This window comes from Pinus tabuliformis, chromosome 3_1, assembly GCF_031772625.1.
Source record: "Pinus tabuliformis cultivar Carrire ecotype Pingquan chromosome 3_1, CPIR1, whole genome shotgun sequence".
Taxonomy (NCBI): Eukaryota; Viridiplantae; Streptophyta; class Pinopsida; order Pinales; family Pinaceae; genus Pinus; species Pinus tabuliformis.
Genome location: NC_142301.1, coordinates 760,647,011 through 760,655,756, shown reverse-complemented (window position 1 = coordinate 760,655,756; position 8,746 = coordinate 760,647,011).

Here is an 8,746-nt window from a genome sequence, read left to right as displayed (position 1 = left end):
CAAAATCCCTGAAGGGACCCCCAATACACAGAATACCCAAAGGATTTGTAAGAGAAGGTAGGCTACCTTCACTTACAGTCCGATGTTGTCTCGTATTTTTCTCCGCTTTTACTGGAGTGGTCCCGGTAGTATAAGTGCAAAAGGAATTTTTCTCTTGTTTAATGACACTAGTTTGGTTTTCAACCTTGGGTAGTTCACTCACATTCTTATCACAAGATCCTAGCCTAACTAATGTTTGTTTGCTCAAATAAAGAGTTACTGATTAATTTTAGGTAATTTTTATGTGTACTTGATTATTGTCTTCGGTAGGGGAGTTGACATATGAAATGTGATGAGACTCTTGACTCAATAAATCATGCAAAAACAATGCTTTGAAAAAAAAAATCAATTTGATGCAAACAAGATGTATTCTACATATTCATATTTTTCACATATTCATAGTTTCTTCCATGCATCTTTAGTCTTTCAACACATGCATAACCAAAATATTCTTTTCCAATGTTTCCTAACAACTACTTGAAACCAAAATGAAGCAACTTATAACCAGTTAAACAGAAGGATGAATAAAAATTGTGAGTCTTTCTTTCAGAAAAAATGTTTTTAAGAGAGAAAAAATCAAACTTTTTTCCTAAAAATAAATTTCTAGGACACCAATTTTGCTGACAAAATACAGTTACAGATCTTATTTCAGCCCATGAGAAGATTTCCTATCCCTTTTGGTCCACAGACACAGCTAAAAATCAAGGTATTGGGAGACTAACGCTCTGTAATAGTGGCTACAGAGAGTTAGTAGGCCCACTAACGCTCCCTGTGAATAGGCACAGTGCTTTATAAAGCTCTGTGTAGCCTACTAACCTGTGTTAGTGTGGGAAATCAGTCAAAAAGAGGGCTTTCAAGATCAGATTCTGAGATGAATGTATACAAGCAAGATGCAACAAGATTCTTAGGGGGTCAAAATGGGATTGCAGAAGTATAGGGAGCTCTTAGAAGTAGAGAACCGAGAAGAGTCTGGGTAAACTAGGAACTAGATGTATAGTCCCCAGCGCAGTCGCCAATTCTTCTATAGGGTAAAATGCATGGTGTATGGAAAATGAAAACTACCCTCAAAGGCCTTCCAGGGACCTTCGACAGACTGTAATATTATCTGTAGATGCTACCAAGTTATACACATGTTCATAGACAAATATCAATTAACAAAGTATGGGAAGAGGATTACCTCAAGTCTCCTTCTAGATTTGTTTGGAGATCACAATGCAGCCAAGCGGAACTCCCTCAAAGCCAGCTCCAAATCAATTCCTGCACAAAGGAAAGGCAAACACAATCACCACATACAACCTTGAAAACCAATATATGAATACACAATGAACATATATTTGCATACAACTAAGCTACTCATATAAACAAGTATCGACTGAACAACTTAATGAACTATGTTACCGACACCATAGAGTAGGGAACACAACTGCAGTTCTGTATTAATAACGAAAGAGTGATTACAACCATCTGTTGTATCAGTCTTCCTTTTCCCCTTCCACTTCTCTCTCTCTCTCTCCCTTCTTGCTCACTTCTTTAGATATGAGATAGTTCTCAACAGTTAAGTAGGCTATCCTTTAAAATGCTCTGACCCCTTTCACAATGACCCTCACTTTGCTTGTGTAGAAATCAAGTTAGGGTCTCCAAGTTCCTCATGGAGTTCACTAGGTCAAAAGCAATGAACTTGCCCTGCTTTTGAGCTCTTTCCCATTTGCCTCCTTTTTTCATATTAGAGTTTCTCCAAATAGGTTTATTTTGGATGTTTCCTTGCTTTTCTTGAGTAAATTTAGGGACAAAGATCTAGATATTTGTGAGTCAATTCATTCCTTTGACCCTTGGAACTTCCTTTAGTTTCACTAACACTATCCCCTAACTAGCAGCATGCTTTAGTAGGGTCATTAACGCACCTCCAAGCTTTGTAAAAAGCTTTATAAAGCAGGTTGTTAGTGTACAACTAGCGTTAGTTTGGAATCAAGGCCTGTAATTGTGGTCTTTGCTTCAGTCATCATGTCTTTCCCCTCTGAGTTGATGAGGAGGTCATTTTGTTGTATAATAATGATCCAAGGAAGTTAGCGTTTTTGCAGGTTCCAGAATTCAATCTCAAACAGATAACCTAGGGAAAATAGTCATATATTTCTCTTTGAGGATCAGATTTGAATTTCGTAAAAAGTGGCTAAAATTGAAATAAATTTTTTTTTCATGTATCATTTTAAGGGTCGAAGGTGGAAATGGTGACACGTGGTAGTGAATACGAGTTTTATCTGTTGAACCAATTGATAATCACGACATCATGGTTGATTGAGCATAACTCTTTCTTGAAGAATCCAATCTTAGTTTGACTTGTTGGATTAGAGACCAGACTTAGAGGGAGACCACAATATGAAATTTCAGACCTCAGAGATTCAAAAATACAGAGATGCAACAATTTCAATATCAATCTCTTAGAAAGAAAGAAACATCTGTGTATTTTTTAATTTTGCGTATCTTTTGCTTCAAAAATTAGTTTGAATTGATTCAAAGGCAATATTGAAGCATATAAATCAATATTTGGTTCTAATATTCCTCCCAAAAAAATTAATTCTACAATCATTCCACCCTTAGAAAGCTCTACTATGACACATGAAGAGGAAGAATTGCAACATGGTATATCAAAATTACAAGACCAAGTGCAACAAATTTCGCTCTTACAAAGAGCAACCAAATATAATATGGGTGGCCTAAAATGGGATATGGATGGTATAAAAGGAAACATGGAGGTTTTTAGAGTAGACATCAATGTGATGAATGTCAAGCTGGAAGGGTTCACAAACTTGTTGCAAGAAAGGATCCCTAGCGGTTACAAGGGAATTGATTAAAATCATGATAATGGAAAAAGGAATATGAATTATGATTTTATAGACTCCAAAGTTTGGTTTAGGAACCACCACATTCCAAAGGTAGATATGAGGAAGTTTTATGGCAAGGATCCAATAACATGGATACTACAGATGGAACAATATTTTGATCTAAATGATGTGCAACCCTCGAAAAGGGTATGTATTACATATTTATATTTAGAACCCAATCAATTTGTATGATATAGATAGATTTGTTCTTGTAAACCAATTGTCACTTGGTCAATTTTTATGGAGGAAATGATAGCACGTGATGAAGATACAAAGAGAAACAACTTATTTATCCAATTGATAAATCTCAAATAAAAGGGTACAATAGCGAAGCACATTGAAAACTTCTTAAAATTGAATCTTAGGGTAATCACTATTCCAAAGGAGCATAGGACTAATGTATTCATAGGGAGTTTAAAATATAACATCCAACATGAGGTTCCCCTTTGGGAACCTGAATCATCGAAGAAGGAATCTAGGGTGACAAGAAAAGTTTAAAGAAAAATTATGGAAACAAGGAAATCTATCATTGACAACTATAATGATGGAAGTGTTTTTTCTCCTAGTCTTCCACAACCTACAAGGTTGACACCAAAACAATTGAAGGGAAAAAGAGAAAAAGGGATTTTTTGTAGTTGTGATAGAAAATACACTAAATGCCATAAGTGTGATGAGAAGAAATTATTCTGCATAGATTGTGAAGAGGAGGAAGTAAAAGGAACAATAAACATCAAAAGAGGAGGATATACGCTAGGAACCAACCCCAAAGAAATAAGAAATGAATTCGACCATATCTTGTAATGATTTGGTAGGAATTACCACTGCTCAAACTCTAAAGATAAAAGGATATATTAAGAAGAAAAAGGTAACAATTATGATTGATTCAGGTAGTACCCATATTTTTATTCATTGTAAGATAGCCAAGGAATTGAATTTCTTCCTATATCCAACAGAAGAGTGTTATTGATGGTTACAAATGAAGGAACTATAAATTATTCTAGAAAGTGCCATAATATCAAGATAACCATGGGAGAATATGTATTGAATAGTCAAATTCTTTCCATTCCAATGGGTGGTGTTGATGTTTTACTAGGAATCCAATGGTTACAATCTTTGAGGATGATAACTTTTAGTTTTCAAGAACTCTTCTTGAAATATTTTTGGGAAGAAAAGGAAGTTGAATTAAGGGGTATCACAGGGAAAATAAGAAACATAATAAACTCTAATGGGATGAAAAATCTTTTGAAGAAATATCAAAGGGGTGTAATTGCACAATTATGCTGATTAGAGATTCAAACATCGAAATCATCTATTTCTTCAAATCTATAAAAAGTCTTGGACAATCATTCCAAGGTATTTGAGACTCCTAAAGGCCTCAATCCTATTTGTGATCAGGATCATTCTGTTCATTTGATTCTAGGAAGTGTTCCTCAAAACATAAGACCTTATAGATATCCCTATGCCAAAAAGAGTGAAATTGAACACATGGGGGAAGAAATGTTGGAGGCTGGTATAATTCAAGCTAGTAAAAGCTCTTTCTCTGGTCCAGTAGTATTGGTACACAAGAAGGATGGATCATGGCATATGTGTCAAGATTATAGGGAGCTCAACAAGATCATTATTAAAGATAAATTTCCCATTCCTATCATTGTGAATTCTTGGGTGAATTACATACATAAATTTACTCACCAAGTTGGATCTTCATTAAGGATATCATCAAATTAGAATGAAGACTGAAGACATTATGAAAATAACATTCAGAACTCATGAGGGTCATTATGATTTTTTGGTCATGCCTTTTGGCCTTACTGATGCACCTTCCACATTTCAAGGTTTGATGAATTCCATTTTCAAAACCTTCCTTAGAAAATTTGTGTTAGTATTTTTTGATGATATACTGATCTACAACAAGTCTTGGAAGGATCATGTGCAACATGTTGAGAGGGTGCTCAAACTATTGGAGGATAAACAATTATACGAAAAGACATCGAAATGTTTCTTGGAGTAAAAGAGGTGGAATATTTGGATCATATTGTACCTCATGAGGGTGTTAATGTAGACCATAACAAAACCAAAGCCACTAAGTAGTGGAAAATCCCCACAAAAATAAAGCATATTTGAGTATTTCTTGGGTTGACATGGTATTTTCACAAGTTTTTTAAGAATTATAGGAGAATGGGAACACCTCTAAGAATATTACTCAAGAAAGATGCATTTTCTTAGACTCCAGAAGAAACTAAAGCCTTTAAACATCTTATAGAGGCAATGTGCCAATCACCAGTCTGAGTTATGATAGAATTCACAAAAACATTTATTGTGGAATGTGATTCCTCAGGAAATGGAATTGTTGTTGTTTTAATGCAAGAAGGAAGACCCATCTCTTTTAAAAGTCGTCCAATCAAAAGAAAGTATTTAAAAAAACCTATTTATAAGAAGGATATGTTGGAAATACTACATGTACTAAAGCAATGGCAACGTTACCTAATGGGGAGAGACTTCAAGGTAAAAATAGATGATGGCAGTATTAAATACTTTATGTAACAAAGATTATCTTCAAAAGAGAAACAAAAATGGGTCACAAATATGTTGGGTTCTGAAGTTGAAATAATCTACAAAAAAGGGAAGAAAAATGTTGTTGTAGATGGACTCTCAAGAAATGGTGAGGATGTGGAAGCATTTCTTTGTTCCATTTTTATTATCCATTCTTATTGGATAACCAAGAAAAGGGATAAATGGAAGAATGAAAAAGAGGTGTAGACACTCATTCAAACATTGTAACAAGATCCTAGTAAATTTGATATATGTTGGCTCACTAAGATGTCTTTTTACAGGCAATCTTAATCCCTACATTAGTTGTCAACCCGAGGTAAGTCTTTTTATCTCAAGAGTGCCAACACAATATATGTAGTGAATCTAGAGGTTATCTAATGATGAATTGTTGCAATCACTAAAGGCTAATTCTTCAATTCAATTCACACAATTATGAAAAGAACTATCTATGGAAGAAATACTCTCAACACACTCTGCAATTCTATGCAACTTGTTCCGAAATCAATTGAAACTGAATGCAAATAAGAATTACACTTAGAATCATTCAAATAAGCTTAAGACTAATCACACTTAATCAAGTAAAGAAACTATAACCACTGAAAAACACTACCAATCTATAACAACCCAAATCAATCTGCATTACTCAATTGAACAACAACAATAAGTGAACAGCAATCAACAATCGGTAATTGAACAACAAATAGCAATAAAAGATTCCTAAATGGAAAATGTTCTATATTGCAATCTATAGAAGTTAATCAGTCTTGTCTTTCAAGATCTATGATAACATCTATTCAAATGAACAACAATATGCTATCAACACGAATTCACTCATTCTAATCAAAGCGCTACTTAAGTATATCTCACGACTTCACTCTGAATCTAATTGAACAACAATATAAATCAATATCACAAATCTTCACGATAAATGAAATAACTGAACATTAAATCAATTTCAAAGAATGAATATAAAACTATAAAAACAAAGGAGCAGTGAAACTTCTTGTGTCTGGGCCTAGAGTCGCCAGAAGCCTATGCTTAATGAAATCTCAGAATACGAAGATGTATCAAACGCAACCTTCTTTCATTAATATCAAGTAACAACTGATAGAGTCACTGATATAACAACGTATATGTTTCAAAAATAATAATTGCAAATTAAAATTTTGAACTGTATCTAATTGCCTTTTGGCCCTATATATAACATAAAAGAGAAACTTGGATAAAAGCGAATCCTCTGGATCAGGGATCCTGAGGATTTCGCAATATAAAATCTAATCATGTGACAAAATAGGAATGTTCGAACTGATCTTCCACTTCCTTGTCTGCCCAAGATGTCATGGATTTTACCTTTTATGGCCTCGTGCTGTTCTGCCAATTGAACAACTTTTTCCCAATCCGCATCTCTGCATATAAAGATAGCAAAGAATAACTTTTTTGTACTAGATTTTCCTATTCTATCACGAAATAGTTTCATCCAACTTTAGCCAATATTTTTCTCATTTTAATTTATAAATAGATATAATCGTATAAGGATGAATGATAAATGAAGCAATTTATGAAGAGAAATCATACCTTTTTCCTGTCCCAACATACTCCCCAGCTTACCTTGTTGCACATCCTCGTGAAATTGTATAGTTCAAATGCAATTGAGTGAGGGAATAAGCAAGATATACTTCTTCCTTATAATTCCTAAAACCATTATTTTGCTTAAGGACAACAAAATCTCGGGTTACCTCATGATCCTTTAAGTTATAGTCACTACGGTATTGATCAGGAGGTACCATATGATTGGGGTTATATAATGACATCCTATCGTATCTAGCCCAATTGTTAAAATCATATTTCTATATTTATCAAAATGGGAAGAGGCAGCTTGGACGTTTCGATATCTGAATGGCTCTCAGCCTATCACAGTGTTACTGGAAACTTCCCACCTCTGCCTTGATGTAGCCAAGGCTTCTTCTTTAATGTCCTAAAAGTATTCCTTTCTGGCCTGAATGATATCAGTATGGAGTGGCCCCAATTTTCCTACAACACCGTCTTTTTTCATAAATTGTTTATGCCAGACAGGTAGGAGTAATGGCTATGTAGGCTCTCCTCTGACCCATAGGTCAATGCCATACTCATGCCTTTTGAATTTGTTGTGAGCCTTGGCCCATTTTAGCTGATTACCAGCAAATGAGAGGAACGCCTGAAATTGAATATCTCCTATAAAAGGGGCAGGGTGGTTGTCCTTGTCATCCTCTAAAACAAAATTATGCATATAGAGTTCACAAAGGAGGCATTGAACCTTCTCATCGTGATCTCTAAAGAATTTGATAAATTCAAGATTGGTTTTGATTTCTACCAGTTTACCAGCCTTAACGGCCTTAACTTTTAACCGGAGGTATCTTTCCATGAGAAATAAAGCATAATTTGTGGCGGGGGCTCGGCAAGATAGAATGTCTGAATAGAGAGGACAGACAATCTCCATTTTCTTTCTAGCTTTTTACAATTGACCCTCTAATTTTTCAATCTTATTTTTCTCAGCCTTATATTGAGAAAAGATCTCATCTTCAGTCCTGGTAAGTGCTTCAAACTTCTTCTTTAACCCTTGATGTTCATGCAGAGGAACCACCTTTTCCTTATGCTGAGCCAGTTCTTGGTGAACTATCAGTAGCTCATTCTATAATTTTCTGATAATGGCCTCTCTTACCAAGGGGGTGTAAAGGGGTGTTTCATCTGTTTGGACCTCTGCATCCTAGGTCTCCGCAGGGTCAGTCTGCATAGTAGCTTCAACTGCTTCCTAAATTATACAATCAACTTGAACATTTTCTTCAACATCTGTTTGGACAACAATGTCTACAGTGGGGTAGGCCGTTTGAGTTCCTTGTGAAAAGATACAGGGCTCCTCAGTTTGTATGGCAATATCTTCTCTCATAGCTGGCTCAATCTAGGTTTATTTTGGAAAAACCTCAAGAAACTCTATCTGAGTCTCAACATCCTTCGTAGAACATCGTTCTGTTTGCGTTCTTGTAGTTTCCATTTCCACTTTCAATTTCCTAGTTTTGGTTGCTTCGTTTAACCAATATTTCAACTGCCTGATTACTTGCTTCTGTTTCCTGTACTTTTTGAGCACCTTTTTAAGCCTAGCTCTATAGGGCTTCTCTACTCTAGGGCCTCCATCTGAAGCTGCGATATTCTCTACTACCTGTACAGGGTATACTATGTCATCATTAGGAATGTTCCTAATTGGAACTATGTTTTCTGGTGGAATTTCACCTTCCAACTCGTAA